At 41.2% G+C, this 17079-nt stretch overlaps 1 protein-coding gene across 3 annotated transcripts in view; it reads right to left on the bottom strand.

The window, feature by feature from the left end:
* The window catches only part of NECTIN1 (nectin cell adhesion molecule 1), a 440283-nt gene that overhangs the window by 222869 nt on the left and 200335 nt on the right, over positions 1-17079 (bottom strand). The gene's annotated exons all lie outside the window — the stretch shown is intronic.

The raw sequence follows: 17079 nt of genomic DNA, 5'->3' as shown, positions 1-17079 counted from the left end.
TCCCAAACTTGTGTAGGGTGGCGTCAAAGTGTGCTTTTTGGTGAGTTCAAGAGTAGATGCCCAGGAGTCCAAGGAAGATTTAGCGGCTGACCATTCATCTCTGTCCGCAGAGGAGGTGGCAATGGAGATTTGAGTTCTATGCAGTCTGGTACTAGCTAATTTATACTTGACCATGGCGTTCCTTTTGAAAGTGGAGGCATAGGATATGATCCGACCCCTCAGGAACGCTTTACCAGCATCCCAAAGGAGGTTCGGATCACTTAGGTGAGGGGAATTGGCCAAGGAAGCGCCAAATGTTAGGGTGAGGTGGGAGATCTAAACCGTCCAGTGTGAGTGTTATGAAGGCGTGATCAGAAATGGCTATGTTCCCTACCCTGGATTCAGAGATCAGGGGGAGAAGACTTTCAGACCCAAAAAAGTAATCTATCCTGGTCAGGACCCTGTGGGGGTTGGAATAGAAGGTGAATTCTCTGTCTATCGGATGGGATAGCCGCCAAATGTCTGTAAGGTGAAGAGATTCCATAGTGGAGGCAAACAGGAAGGGGCGGCGTGGGGAGGAGTCATTGGGAGGATTTTCGGGGAGGACCTATCAACCGCTGGGTCCATAATATTGTTAAAATCTCCTCTGATTAGATGGGGAATATGTGAGGTATTGAGGAGCCAAGTGGATAACTGACAGTAAAAGGATTTGGACGGACTGTTGGGGGCATATATATTGGAGATCATAAATTCTTTAGACCCTATTTTTACTTGCGTCTAGAGAAACCGTCCTTGGTCGTCTGTGTGAATGGAGATAACGGAGCATGGGAGGTTCCTGTGAATCAGGAGGAGGACACCAGCTTTATGTCCAACTGATTCTGAGCCCAAGAACGAGCCCACCCAAAGTTTCTGCATATGATGGAAATCAGAAGCTGGGAGGTGGGTTTCTTGTAATAAGGCTATATCAGTCTTCAACCGTTTAAGGTGGCGAAGTATCTTCATTCTCTTATGAGGAGAACGGAGACCCTTCACATTCCATGAAACTACCCTAAGAGATTATAAGGTGAAGGAAATGAGCAGGAAGGCCATGGGTATGGCGTTCCATCTGTAGAATAGTGGAGATTAGACTTAGGACCGCGACTGAAGGAAAATAGAGGCGTCTAGCCCACCGGTGGAAAATATAAGGGGTAGGACAGGGGGGGAGGGGAGAGGGGGAGGAAGGGGGGAGAGGTCAGGACAGGTAGGAACAACAGAACAACTACAGCAACTATTAGTGCAAACTTCACTTTTTTCCGCATGAGTTCACTGTGCATAGCGGCTCCCCTTACAGGACCCCGTATGTAAAGGGATAGCGACTGTGCCTGAGAGACCTAGAGCCACTGGTAGGACATGAGGGCAGTCCAGGCGGGTCTTAGAAAGGAAGGGAGAGCCAGATGCGGTGCACAGTGGACTCCTGAAGAAGACAAGGCACAAGTCTAAAGTAAAGAAAAAAAACTGTACAACATAGCATAAGTAGAGAGAACCTTAGGATAAGAAACTCTAACAACATGGTAGAGACAGTGACCAAAATGCCTTATGGTTACGTCTAGTATCGATAACTGAATTGGATAGCGCGTGAGGTTAGTGTCTATGTCTGGGAAGGCCCGGACAAGGGTAACTCAGGCCCCGGTGGTCTAATCAGGGATCAGAGACCAGATGTTGTCTCTGGGCTGCAGCTGGGGGGCCCCTGTGTCAGATTAAGGCATAGCAGCTGCTCAGGAAGAAGAAAATCACATGATAAGATGCAAGTCATACGACCTGAGGTAGAGGAGTGGAAGTCCTTGGGCGAACTGGCAGATGTCAGCGCAGGGTGTTGCGATTGCAGTGGTCAGGAGCAGAAGGCCTAAAACGTTTGGGGGCGTCCTTGCGCGGGCTGCGTTGTTCCAGAGAGCGGAGGCTGGTTGCAGATTTGGAAGGTGTATGGGGGTGTAAGTCCGGCCTTAGCGAATGGAGATAAGATTCCGCTTCCGATGGGTCCTGGAAAGAAAGCTGGTCTCCTTTAGGTGACTTTATGCGTAAGGTTGCCGGGAAGGCCAGAGTAAATTTAATTTGCAGCTTGAACAGTTCGGAGCAAATCGGTTGGAAGGCTTTTCTCTTCTTGGAGACTTCAATAGAATAATCGGCAAATAGGAGGATTTTTACCCCATCAATGTGGAGATCAGGGGATTGCCGAAATTTCTGGAGGAGGGGCAACTTGTCAGCATAGTTGAGATACTTGGCAATGATGGGCCGTGGGGACTTGCGTTCAGCATTGAAGGATCCCATACGGTGTGCACGTTCCACCGTGAAAGGGCCTGCCAGGCCCATGGCTTCTGGAATGCGTTTTGAGCAAAATTCCGTTAAAGCGGCCGAAGGGAGTGACTCAGGGACGCCTACAAAATGCAGGTTGCTCCATCTGGACCTGTTTTCCAGGTCTTTCAATTTTTGGAGGATGTATTGGTTAGTTTGATCATGGGATTGTTCCGCAGCTTGGGCTTGGTAGAGTTCATCTTCTACCTCTGATACATGGTGTTCCAGTTCATTTAATCTGGTGGTGTGTTCAGTAAGTTGTGCTTTTAGCTGCTGCATGCCAGCATTAACCGCTTTCTCCACAGAGGCTGCGATCATGGGGGTAAGGAGAGCCGCCACTGCCTGTGCAATGCGATGTGTGTGTCCATCATCCCCGGAGGGGTTGTTGGAGAGAGTGACCACTGGCAGGGTCTGCTGGGATAGTGGAGGAGCTGATCCCTGGGGTGGAGCGGTGTGCAAGGAGGGGGGTGCCGGGGCAGCACTGCCACTAACCTCTATGTCTGAAATCTGCGCGTTCGTTGCAGCGTGCGTGTAGGCCAAAGCTGGGGGCTCAATTTGCGGCCTGTCCGGCGGAGCTGCTGTGGCCGCGTGTGAACGGGTGCTGGTTTTTTCTACAAAGCGGTCCATCTGTGCCCGGAGGGTGTGGAGGAGCACCCGGTAGTGGTGGATGGGCTAAAGGGCCTCTCAGGCCAGTTTTTCAGGCCAAATTAGGGTACCCGGAGCGGGAGCTGAGAGAAGGCGCAGCTACCACATGCGGCGCCGGAAACCGGAAGTGGGGATAGCATTGTAAAGCCAGCCATAGACGGTTCGAAACTTGACCAGTTCAGCAGGGACCATTCGAGATTCAAACCATGCATGGGCAGGCTGAATTTACCTAAGTTGATCAATAAACCAGCCTGCCAGATTTTCCATGCGATTATTGCTAGCGGGTAGCACTAGCAATAATCACTGTGTTCTTTCAGCAGGGACGTCTTTTCCTTGCCAAGAGAAAACAATGGCTCCACGGGAGGGATTCCATCAACACTGTCAACCATGGTCTATGCCGTCTATGGCTGGCCTAAGCCAATAAAATCCTGTTACATCACACAGAGCTGGCAATCTAACACTGAAAGCTTGCTTACAGGATAGACAACCATATTTCCTGAACAGTTGGCTGCTGCTTATTTATTGTGCGGTCATTAGCTAAGGGCGGGGAAGTAACAAACCTCTATTAATTATCTATAACAGAGAAAATTAAGGTCATTAACTAGCTAAACCTTGTGGCAGGGATTTGTGAATCACCAGATGCCGGACAACACATTTTGTAGTACAATTGTAATTCGTAGGTAAATAGGTCAACTGTATGGTTAACTGTTTGGCTGGGGATTGACTTTTAATAAATGTTGTTTAGCATAAAATGAGTTACACTGAATTAGTATAACTATGACCTAAAATTTGAACTTTCTTTTCAGTTCGTTTCTGAACGGCTGTTTGTCAACCAGGCATGTTGCGGAATCGGAGGAGATAACGTGTTATTTATTATTGGCCTTGGAGTTATTGCTTTGACGTTATTTTTTTGATTGAATAATGTTTTGATTTGGTATATTTTCTATATTTTTGGATGTAAAGAATGCACTTTTGGTTAAGTTCTATTGGCAGATAGCATGTCTAATTTTTTTTAATTCATAATAAAAAAATTGTGTAGAATAATACTTGGCTATGTTTTACTTCAAATGACAGTTTGGGAGTAGGCCGTTACATTTTAAAAAATACAATGTAAAATTGACAAGGGACACCAACATTGTTTTATCTTTGATCTTATAAACTAGGGGATAATGGTGTTGTGTTAACTTGCACAAGAAAAAACAAACAAAAAAAAAAAATATTATTATTGATATCACTAGAAAAAAAAGGCCTTTGAAAATGTGTTTGCAATAACTCCATCAGTAACACCAGCAAAGTAGCTTCATTATTATCCCATTAAAGAAGAAGAGAATGTGCTCTGCATTTTGAGATTTCATAATTTGCCACGTCACGAATGTTAATTCTTCATTACAAATGCTAGTTTACAAGATCGACCGCTTCTGCTTCCGAGTATGCGTGTTTGTACTTTGGACTTTTGTCCGATGGACTTGTGTAAACACGATCGGAAAATCTGACAACATAAGTTTGTCGGCGGAAAATTTGAAAACATGCTAGCCAACATTTGTTATCGGAAAGTCAGACAACAATTGTCCGATGGAGCATACACATGGTTTGATTTTCCGCCAACAGCCTGACATCCAACATTTCCCCTCGGAAAATCTGATCGTGTGTAAGAGGCTTTAGAGTTTAACCACTTGCCGACCACTGTCGGCATATAAACGTCAGCAGAATGGCATGGCTGGGCAAAGTAATGTACTCGTACACTACTTTGAATTACCCGCCGTGCACGTGCGCACCTGGCGAGAGCTCCGTGACCGTGCCCGCGGGACCTGCGGACTCAATCATTTCACGGTGCTCAAGAACAGGGAAGATGCCAATGTAAACAGCATCTCCCCATTCTGCCTAATGACAGGACACTGATCGTCTGCTCCCTGTAATCGGGAGCAGCGATCAGTGACGTGTCACACACAGCCCATCCCCAGACAGTTAGAAACACTCTCCTAGGACACACTTAACCCCTCCCCGCACCCTAGTGGTTAACCCCTTCACTGCCATTAACATTTTTACAGTAATCAATGCAATTTTATAGCATTGATCGCTGTATTAATGCCAATGGTCCTAAAATGTGTCAAAATTGTCTGATCTGTCCGCCATAATGTCACAGTCACGATAAAAATCGCTGATTACTAGTAAAAAAAAAATATATAAAAAAAATGCCATAAATCTATCCCTATTTTGTAAACGCTATAACTTTTGCGCAAACTAATCAATAAACGCTTATTGCGTTTTTTTTTTTAACAAAAATATGTAGAAGAATACGTATTGGCCTAAACTGAGGGAACATTTTAAAAAAAAATATTTTTGGGGGATATTTATTATAGCAAAAAGTTAAAAATAATGCGTTTTTTTTAAAATTGTCGCTCTTTTTTTGTTTATAGCACAAAAAAATAAAAACCGTAGAGGTGATCAAATACCACCAAAAGAAAGCTCTATTTGTGGGAAAAAAGTACGTCAATATGGTTTGGGAGCCACATCGCACGACCGCGCAATTGTCAGTTAAAGCGATGCAGTGCCGAATCGCAAAAAGTGCTCTTGTCAGGAAGAGGGTAAATCCTTCCGGGGCTGAAATGGTTAATATATGGTGCACGTCAGTAAATGACCTGTCTTGGTGTGCGTGGGTAAGTATTTTGAAGTGGCTGCCAGATTAAAAGCTACTGATTTTTGGAGATGATTCTTAGGCAGCGATGTGCTACAATCCAAATAAAAGATAGGGCATAATAGGTAGAAACATTTAATAAAGCACTGCATCCTGTATTTCTTACTTTCACTCTGTTAAGTGCAGTGATTTGTTATTCAGCTGTTTCATTTGTTTAAAGTTAAACCAGGAGTTAGAAATTCTGGGAAGACGGTGTTCTACTTTCAGAAGCTCTATTGTCATTAAAGATTATATCTGATTCTGGATTTCAGACTGTCTGCTATTAGTAACTGTATGCATTGGAAGATGGGAAGAAAAACCTTGAAAGTGGAACTTTAGTGCTTACATTATTTTTGCAAGACATAACCAGCAAGTAGAAATATTTGATAAAATGCAACTTTATCATATTCATAATACTGTTGGGCCTTGATTCCCAGATGTGTATTCCTCCCCCTCTTTGCTACAAAGTGCAAGCCTAATTTCTAGTTGAAACTTGTTTTTTTTACTCAATATATTATGTTATATACTGTATATGTCCCAGGTTGGCAGTTTTGATTTTGAGTTTAAAATTCAGGGTTGCCTTGAGCAGGCAGTGTGGCTTCATATGTCCTTACAATTGTATATAAAATCTTTTTGGTCTTTTTGTATGTTTGTGAATTTTAGTGTTTAATCACTTCAGCCCTGGAAGGTTTATCCCCCTTCATGACCAGGCCATTTTTTGCGATATGGCATTGCATTATTTTAACTGACAATTGCGCGGTTGTGCGACGCTGTACCTAAATAAAATTCATGTCCTTTTTTTCCACAAATAGAGCTTTCTTTTGGTGGTATTTGATCACCTCTGTGGCATTTTTTTTTTGTGCTATAAACAAAAAAAGGCCGACAATTTTGAGGAAAAAAAACAATGTTTTATTTTCTGCTATAAGACATACCCAATAAAAAAATTTAAAAATTCAAATTTCTTCATCAATTTAGGCCAAAATATATTCTGCTACATATTTTTAGTAAAAAAAAAAAATCATAATAAGCATATATTGATTGGTTTGCACAAAAGTTATAGCGTCTACGAACTATGGGATAGATTTATGGAACTTTTATTTATTTATTTACCAGTAATGACAGCAATCAGTGACTTATAGTAGGACTGCGATATGTATATGCCAATAACACAAGCAGGGAAGGGGTTAAAATCTAGGGCGATTAAATGTGTGCCCAACATGTTTTACTGTGTGTGCTGATTTTACCAAGCAATGTGCATTTTTTTACTTCCTACTTTGCACGAAGAAAAAAAACACACATTGCTGCTGTCAGAAGAGTCCTGTTTGTTTACCTACTCTCCTGAACCGGTGTCTTGTCGAATACTGTCCCCCGCGTGTCCGCCCTGTACTGCGCTTGCAGGACAAGGAGACGCCGAAGGTCTCCAAAGATGAATGACACCTGCGCACTGAGTACAGGTTCAAGCCCCACCATCCAAGTGGACATAGAGTTAAATAAATTGCAGAGCGAAGTGAGGCCGTGCCCAAAGTGTGGCTAGCAAAGTGAGCCCGCGAGGGGTCTTCTTACTAAGTGCTGTTTAACATCATCTACCATATGTCCACTTGCATGGTGCGGCTTGAACCTGGACTCAGGGCACAAGGTACTATTAAGTGCGCAGGCGCTGTTCATCTTTGGAGACTTTCAGCGCCTCCTTGTCCTCCGTACTGCACAAGAGCTGCGCCTGCATAGTACGGGGCGGACACTATCCGATGGGGGGACAGTTCTCCGCAGGACACCAGAAGCCACTGACTCGCTCATGCTGCAGCCAATCACAGCACAGACAGGGGAGCACGAGCACACTCTCTACCCTGGTGCATGGTTCACATACCAGGTACGTGATCTGGCGCAGAGCGGCACCCTGCCACAGTATATCTGTGGTGGGCGGTCATTAAGAGTTTAATGTACTGTTCTGTGCTAGTTATAAATTCACCTAAGAGCCTATGATATTTTTTTTTTTTGTTGGATTGGTGCAGACACACACCAGAGGTCTTCAGGAAAAAAAAAAAAATTACAAACTACACTCTATAAGTTCAACATTGTCCCTATTTTCCTATCATTACTCTGAATGTTGTACACCCTTTTTTTCATGAAAACCTTAGAAAAACATTGAAACAAACAAAAACAAAAATTACAAACATGGCTGCTCTGTGCAGTGCAATTGAACAGAGCAGCCCAAAACCTCCTCTTCTCTGGTCCCCCGCTGGCACTCCTGGGTGCTCTTCCTGTCCAGTGCCCCCATGGAAAGCCACTTGTGTGCGCTTGCTCTCGAACACCGCTGCTGTGTCCATTGACATAGACAGCGGGACTCTGCCCCACCACTCCCTTGTCACTAGCTTTGATTGACAGCAGTGAGAGGCAATGGCTCCCAGATCCCCAAGCAAAGCCAGTGAGACACATAAGTGAGAGGAGAGAAGAGCTGTGGATGTGCACAGTGCTGGATCAAATGAGGGCTCAGTTAAGTAAAAGGGAGGGGAGTGAGGGACCAATACTAAACTTTTTTCATTTAAACATCAAAGAAGGCATGAAGGTAAAACATGTTTAGGCTTTAACCACTTGCTGACCAGTTGCCGTCATTATACTGTGGCAGGTCAGTACGTTCCTGCGAACTGTCATAGCTGTACGCTCCTTTGGGGGTATTTATTATAGCAAAAAGTACAAAATATTGTGTTTTTTCAAAATTGTTGCTCTTTTTTTGTTTATAGCACAAAAAATAAAAACCGCAGGGGTGATCAAATATCACCAAAAGAAAGCTCTATCTGTGTCACAGAATTGTCAGTTAAAGCGATGCAGTGCTGGTCATTGAGCAGTTAAAGTGTATTTGCGCATTTGCAGTCAAACTGGGAGAACACTCATGTTACATGTTCTCATTCAGATAACATAACTTAGCACAGTAAAAATTGCAGCTAATAATTTTATATGTTCTTTTCTTAGAACTCCAGCATTGAAAAATCCCACTATGGGAACAGACTCACTCTGAACTTGTTTAGAAATGCTTGCAGTCTGCCAAGACACCTTCTCTTAAAAAAAAGCCTAAAAGGTAAGACATATTAAGCCCCGTACACACAAGAGGACTTATGTCCGACAGACTTCCGAAGGAGTTCTGCCGGAGTTCTGCCGGAGTTCTGCCGGAGTTCCGACAGAGTTCTGACAGACTTTTCGACTGAGCGGACTTGGCCACACACAATCACACTAAACTCCGACGGATTCGAACGTGATGATGTACGACTGGACTCGAATAAGGAAGTTCATAGCCAGTAGCCAATAGCTGCCCTAGCGTCGGTTTTAGTCCGTCGGAATAGCATACACACGAGCGAATTTTTCAAAGGGACCGGGTCCGGCGGAGTTCCGTCGGAAAAATTTGAAGCATGTTCCATATTCTAAAGTCCGTCAGGCTTTGGCAAATCAAAAGTCCATTGCAGCCCACACACGATCGAATAGTCTGACGGAATCAGTCCGTCAGACTTTGGATGTTGAAAAGTCCGCTCGTGTGTACGCGGCATTAGAAAAAATAGGTATGCCCCTCCTGAAATGTAAACTTACCTGAATCATGCTGAATGAAAAGATTGTGAGTGTCTTGCGGGATAAACAATTTGAATTTTTTTTCCCCCCTGGCTTACCTACTTGCAGGTCCCAGCCACACGGAGCTGACTTCTAGGTTTGTGAGTGATGGATTCCTGGCTGGACCCACTTCCTTCTTTCCTAGTTCTATTTCCCCCTCCCTCTCATTCTTCTCTCTTCTTTCTTTTCCTCTTCTTTAGTCTTCTTTATGTTTCGCCCCCCCTTTTTTTTAATGGGGGGACTGCACACTTTAGAGTGGTCTTTTATTGTGACCAGCCTAAGTTATACCTGTGCAATAATCATGCTGTCTAATCAGCATCTCGATATGCCACATTTGTGAAGTGGATGGATTATCTCAGCAAAAGAGAAGTGCTCACTATCACAGATTTAGACAGATTTGTGAACTATATTTGAGAGAAACTGGCCTTTTGTGTACATAGAAAAAGTAGTAGATCTTTGAGTTCAGCTCATGATAAATAGGGGCAAACACAAAAGTGTTGCGTTTATAATTTCGCTAAGTGTACATACTGTAGATCTATATGTCCCAAATTGGGAGTTCATTTATCGGACCTCTCATTGCAGAAGTGTGTTCGTGCATCAGCATATCTTTACATGTACTGCATTTGCAACTATTTTGCCTTCAAATTTCATTGAGATATGTGGAATTTACTTTGATCCACTATTTTCTTGAAGTTGGGTGAGTCATTTTTCACCCTAACCCCCTTCAGCAGTCCAGATGTTAATTTGCGAGTTTGATCCTGTTGTTTTTTCATGAAGTCAGTGTAAGCTTTCACTCGCTAAGCACCAAATGGAGATATTTTTCTTCTTAAGAACTATTCTCAAGAAATGGAGGCCAGATATTTGTTGGAGGTGCGATTCTTTTCCCAGCCAAGTGATTCATCAGCGGAATGAAGTTTACAAGAAGATCCATATTCATGGATCTTATTGAATTCATCACTATTGTAACTATTCAACACTCATGTTTGTAAATGGAAAAGATTTAACTGACAAATTAATTCAGCCTTTAGAATATCAGTGTGGACCTTTATCTTACAAAGAGCTGTAGATTTAAATAATTTAGTCCCTTTTTTTGACCTTTATCAAAAAGACAAAAGGCTAAATTAACAAAGTGAAACTGATCATTATTTGCCATAACAGCAATTATTTTCACAAATTATAGCCAAGCAGAGCTGAAAAGTCACCTGGCTGATCTTTATGGAAAATAGCGAGTATTATAGCTTCATGAAGTGGAATCAAAGTTTAGAAGCCACTGATAATTTTTCACAATCCTCACAAATGCTTTTTCATCAAACTCTTTAAAAAATGTTCATAAGACTGGTAGATGTAGCATGTGTTAAAAGACTCAATTTTTCTGAGCCAATATACCACTGCTTCCGGAGAAATATATTTTCCATTTTCTCTTCACTCATCTTCCTGCATCATGGATTAAATTGGACCCAAACTTTGGTAGCTTTCACATTTTTTCATAATATCGTTCATGTTCTAAACTTTTCTTAGAGAATGTGCAGAATCAGGAATTAAAATATATAATAGACTTTAATCATTCTCACAGAGAATTCACAACGCGATTAAGGCAAATGAGAGCAGTTGTTACATCTGTGTTTGTATTTTCCCAAAAATTTGATTTTTTTTAACCTCTAGTAGGGTCATTTAATGTGATGTTTTCATAAGCGTTTCTATCTTAGTTACTAAATAAATTCTAATAAATGTATCTAATTGTGAAGCGTCTTGTAAATATTGCCCAGGTAAGGCAGGCCATAGACAGTGCAAATTTATTTCCTGCAACCACAGGTTGCAGAAAAGAAATTTGAATGATTCCCCTATCAACACAGACAGTGTTGACAGGTGAATCCCTTCTGCCAATCAATTGTCTTCCCCTGGTGGGGGGGAACCACCTCCGGGAGAAGACCGTGATTTTCTCTAGCGGCTTTAGTTGCCACTTGCGATAATCCCAAGCGAATCTGGCAGGCTGGTTTTACCCAAGTTGATCAATCAATCAACGTGGTACATTCAGCCTGCCCATTAATGGTTAGAATCTTGGCCAATTCAGCGAACCAAATTCAAACCATGAATGGCCGGCCTAAGTACTTACTTTTAATGATGTTATCTTCAGGAGTACACTTCCGAAGGACAAGTTAAATTGTTCCAACAACTGCAATCTAAATTAGGGTCAGAAATAATCTTCTTGCATTAAATGTGGAGTAGCTCAAGGCAACCTTGCACATCTTCTATGGAGGTGTACAAAACTAGTACAGTACTAGGATTCTGCAATTTCTCAACTCAATTCAGTCCTTGGTATACTTACTGGTAACTCCTCTCTCACCTGTAATCTAGAATATTTTGACGCGAGAAACCTAGACCCCCCTCCTAAATGCTAGCTGTAACAAGATTACTATTTGCAGCCATTCCACTAATGTACCCCCAACATTAGTGGAATAGTTTGCAGAGGTCAACAAACTGCTATCTTTTGAAAAAAATAATGTACAAACAAAAGGGTACACTTCACAAATTCTATGACACCTGGGATATATGGTACATTGCTACAGAATGGGCTGTACAATAGGTCATCTTGCTTTACCTGACTTGCACCCAATCTTCCACACTTGATACCCCTGTCCATCCTACAAGTGAAAGCTGATCGTTTGAAACCAACTCTTTCATGAAGTCACCTCTTATGTTAATGTTTTATCTGGAAAACTACTTGTATGGTCAGATTCTTAGATGTTCATTTAATTTTACATCCATCTCTATATTTTATCTGCTGTTATGCATGCCTGCAGACTGGATCTTTGTATATCGTTGTGTTACTGAACCAAATGAAAAGCTGCACCATTCACATGCTCCTGTGGGATTTTCTGGTTGCTTCAAACACTACTCCTGGGTGCTAGGTCACTGTTAAGAGCACATCAAGCCCAACCATATAGCCACCAATGTCTTCCAGAACCACACAACAATATACTGAATCAATAAAAGTAGTTGAACACAAAATGGCTTCAACTGGCTCTTTATCCATTAGGAAAGCCCCTCGAACATGCTTCACTCGTGTGAGACTTAATCATGGAGTTTTGTGATATGCTACATTGGTGTACAGTCCCAGGAGACTTTTGTGGCTATGCTGTTGTGCTGCTGCTTTTTTTTCCCTGGTTTTTTACATAACCCCTTGCTTGTTGAGGTATGTCTGTCTCTGTTAAATCAAAATTAATTTCCCTTGAAAAGAAATCTAATTTAAATATAATAAAAAACTTACTTGTAAAAAGTTTTTTTTTTTAAATAGTAGAAATTGTCATGAAAACCTCTTACTTTTCTATGGCGGCCTCTAAGTATTCATTGAAGTGTGTAAGGCATTTTAAGGAAGTATTTGAGAATTTCTTTCACATTTTACAGACAATGAGAGTTTATTGTTTGATGTGTGTGCTTTCACTGTTTGGTGTTGTGTTACTGACTCATTGATCTTTTGCCACACCCCCCCCCCCCCTTTTTTTGCAGGTAAACGCTACTTTTGTTGATTCCTTTTAACAGAAATGCATAATGGTTTACAGCAATTATCTATTGTTTTTTCATATTACAAACTAGTTTTTCTACCCGTATTTTACCTTCCCCAAAAGGAATACATTTGCAGCTAAGAAACTTCAGTTGAGAACATTAAGGAATGAGGAATGGGCTCCACTAGATAAAGGCCCATGGGAAAGGAAAGAGTTTGCGGAGAACATGAGATGAAAATTTGAATCTACATTTTATTTTATTTTTTAAGCTGTATCTTCTTCTACTTCCAGATATGTAAGTTTCTTTTTAAACTGATGATGAATTGATGAACTTACAGGGAAGTTCTTACAACTGCAAGAAGTTTTCTAACAGAACTGAACAAAAAAATAAATTTGTGCCTGCTGAAAAATTGACTTTTACTGGCTGCTGAATGCAATACTTTAGTACCTAAAGTTTGGGACTTTTTAATTGGGCTTTTGACTAAGGTAATGCAAAGAGTAATTTTAATGTGCCAATAATCCCTAGCAGCCAACCAGAATAAAAATGTTTAAAAAGCAAGATAATCAAAATATTGTTTTATTGGTCATGTTAGATCATGTATAAATTCCCAATTATTCAAATCACTTATGGTTAATTTTTTATCAAGTCTACTTTGATTATCACCTAGCAAGACATGCAGAGGCTCAAAATGGAGGAGAATCCTCAATATTCACAAATACTCTGGTTACATTGACAACAGTGGTCGGCACAGTGGTGTAGTGGTTAGCACTCTCACCTAGCAGTAAGAAGCATCGCTGGTTCAAATCCCAACCATGACACTACCTGCCTGGAGTTTGCATGTTCTACCTGTGCCTGCGTGGGTTTCCTCTGGGTACTCTGGCTTCCTCCCACGCTCCAAAGACATGTAGGTAGGTTAATTGGCTTCTGTCCAAAAATTGGCCCTAGTATATAAATGGGGACCTTGGATCAGGGGCTCCTTGAGGGTAGGGACTGATGTGAGTGTGCAATGTACAAGGATAGGGACAATTGTAGACACTCACTCAGGTTGAACTGGATGGACTGGTGTCTTTACCAACTATGTAACTTTTGACACATCTGTGAACATGTGTTCTGTAGAACATACAGACGACAAAAATGTAGCTGTGATAACTACATTATTGACTTCATCGTAATAACTGGTGACCTATACTGCATATTAAAGATTACAAACCCGTATTCAGCCCATGGACATCCTTTTGTCATAAACCTCAGGAAAATTAAAGAATTTACTAAAAGTTTGTGAACTTACAGGGAACTTACAACCACTGTGTAGGCAACATTGCTACAAATACAGGCACTACTGTAAAGTAAGATGTGTGCTTCCATCTACTGCTCACTTTTGAGGAGTCTTTTCTGCATGTCTTTCAAAATTACAGTTCAGTCCAGGCTCAAGGTCCGATCTGCTTTGAAATGAAGCTTGTCAAATTGTAAAGCACTTTAAAGAAATGCACACATCTTACTTTACAGTAGTGCCTGTATTTGTAGCAATGTTGCCTACACAGTGGTTGTCATGTATGGCTTGCACCACTAAAACTCAGGGATAAAATGACAAAGGGATGCTATCTGTCTACAGTTGGTATGTCTTCCCCTACTGCTTTGCTCCAGGTGCTCAGTTTTCTCCTCCAAAGAAAAAACAAAACAAAAACTTATTTTACCTAAAATGTACCTAGAGGGGGTTTGCATGCTTGTGTGACTACGTTAAGAACATTATATTGTAAGTTCCACTGTTTGAGGGACTGATGTTAATAGTGATATACTGTGTAACTTGCCTCAACAGGGGACAAATATAGGGTGATTTATCAAAGGAGAAACTCTTTGGACTAAGTCCGGTTCATTGATTAAAAATTCCCTTTAAGACAAAGATACAAGATGGGCTTCAAAAACTTAGGAGGCATATCTGTGAACCTGAAAAGTAGTAGGAACAATTGGGGAGGGAATGGAGTAAATATCTTTATATTCTTATTCACTTAGAAATCTAAATTTTCATTTGTATGCCAAAGCATGTAGAAGCTGGTGATTTTCTTAAAACTAATAAAAAAAGTTCTAAAACATAATACTAACTGTAACACTACAACAATATTGCTGCCTCCCTTATTTACATATTCTAAGTAAAGGATAGAAGCACCTTCAAACAAACCCTCACTTACCTCTGTTTGTATAGGTATTGAGAAACTCATCTTCAGCATTCATGATAGAGACACTGGAATCAACTTCCCTTCAACTTTCTTTCTATGAAGAACAACATTTTGGCAGCCTGCTAGCGCTCTACTAAAATCAAACACCTGGTGCTAGAAGTTATAAACCAATTGAAACAGACTTTAGAATCTCTGTAGTGATCTTTGAGTATCTCTTATGGCAGTTTTTGCTACTTGTTGAAAAAAATAAAAGGTTAAATGTCTATAATTTTGGCATAAGTGCACTTTAATGAAAATAATTTTCATTGGTGCTACTCTAAAATTTTGAAAGTAAGCTATATGTTTATAGGATGGGGGGTTATGCCTATATCCCTGGATCAGACAAGCTACAAAAGAACAGTTTTCCTCCAGTGGGACTATGTAGGACAAGAGCTCCCTGAGCTCTTGCCTTACAAAGTACCACCAGAGGAAAACTCTTCTTTTGTAGTTTGGTGCTACTCTAAAGGTCTAATGAGGTCAAATTCACACCACAATTTCTGCACTCTGGATGCATTTTCCATGTTCCCTCTTTTTTCTTCATCTCAGTTGTAGAAATGTGCATTTCCCTTGGAATCCATGTTATACACGGTCTATGCATTTGCGATGTAGAATAAGAACTCAGTGGACTGCATCTGGGGTGAACTTGCCCTAAAAGAGTAGAAGCCTTTAGCTTAAAGGATGCATCTCCAAACTACAGCCCTCCAGCTGTTGCGGAACAACACATCCCATGAGGCATTGTAAATCTCTGACATTCACAGACATGACTGTGCATTATGGGAATTGTAGTTCCTGAACAACTGGAGAGCCATAGTTAGAGTACAATTAAAGGCAAAACTTTTTGTTTTAGTTTCGGATAGAGGAGAGAAGAATTAGAACATCTGTCAATTTTTATTAGTCTGTGCCCGTTAGGGAGATTCGCCCTGTCCTATTTACTCTTATCATTGAAAGTGAAGGTAGGAGTAAATGCCATATTTTGGGTTGTCCCCAGAAAAGTAATAGAGGGAAAATGTACCAATAGGGGACACAAGTTCTGGTGACCTGGGGGTCCCCAAGAAATTCCCTTAATTTGCAGGGATTTCCTCTCGCTTCCTGTTTGGCTATGGGACAGGAAGTCAAGGGAAATCTCTGACATGCCGCACAGATGGCAAAAATAACCCTTACAGGGGTTATAACCCTTCCTTACTCTATCCAAAAATAAAATAAAAAGCTTTGCCTATAGTTCTACTTTAACCTCTTGCCAACCACCCCATGTACATGTACTGCGGGATGGCGGCTCCTCTGCGCAAAATCGCTTACAGGTATGTGATTTTGCAATTCCGGGATGCCGGCGACCCACTCCTACTGGATGCAACCGATCGCTCCTGACCGAGGCAGAGCGGCAGTCTGCCTATGTAAATAAGGCAGATCGCTGTTCTGTTCGTAGGGAAGACAGAGGTCCTATGTTTCTGCTAAGCAGGAACACTACTACTTTACTAAAGGCAACTAGACTGTGCACTTTTGAAAGTGCAGTGTCACTCTGCAAGTGCACTTGCCTAAGAACTTAGTAAATGGGGGAGAGCTCTGCTGACACCCATCATCCAATTATGTGCAAGCAAAAATACAGTTTGTATTTATTTTCCTTGCATGTGATTGGTTGTTCTTTGCAGAGTAAACCTTTACCTCATTTACTAAGCTCTGGAGCAACTGCACTTGCAGAGTGAAACTGGATTTTCAAAAGTGCACGGTCTATTTGTCTTTAGTAAATAAACCCCTGTGTATCCAATTAGCCCACAGCAAAGTCACAGTCCTGCTATAAGTCACTAATCACCGCCATTACTAGTAGAAAATAAATAAATAAAAATTCCATAAAATAATCCCATAGTTTGTAGACGACATAACTTTTGTGCAAACCAATCAATACGCTTATTGGGATTTTTTTTCACCAAAAACATGTAGCAGAATAAATATTGGCCTAAACTGATTAAGAAATTTGATTTTTATATATTTTTTTATTGAATGCATTTTATAGCATAGTAAATAAAGTGAAGCTGTATTCACTTATACCAAATCACATACAAGAGTGATATGAAAAAAGCAGGATTTTCAGTTGCAAGCGATTGGCAGATTGAAGTGAACACAACATTCACAATATTCACTGGGCTA

Source organism: Lithobates pipiens, unplaced genomic scaffold (genome assembly GCF_037356315.1).
Source record: "Lithobates pipiens isolate NorthernLeopardFrog02 unplaced genomic scaffold, aLitPip1_a1.2 Scaffold_27, whole genome shotgun sequence".
Taxonomy (NCBI): Eukaryota; Metazoa; Chordata; class Amphibia; order Anura; family Ranidae; genus Lithobates; species Lithobates pipiens.
This window is presented reverse-complemented; position numbering and strand designations above follow the sequence as displayed.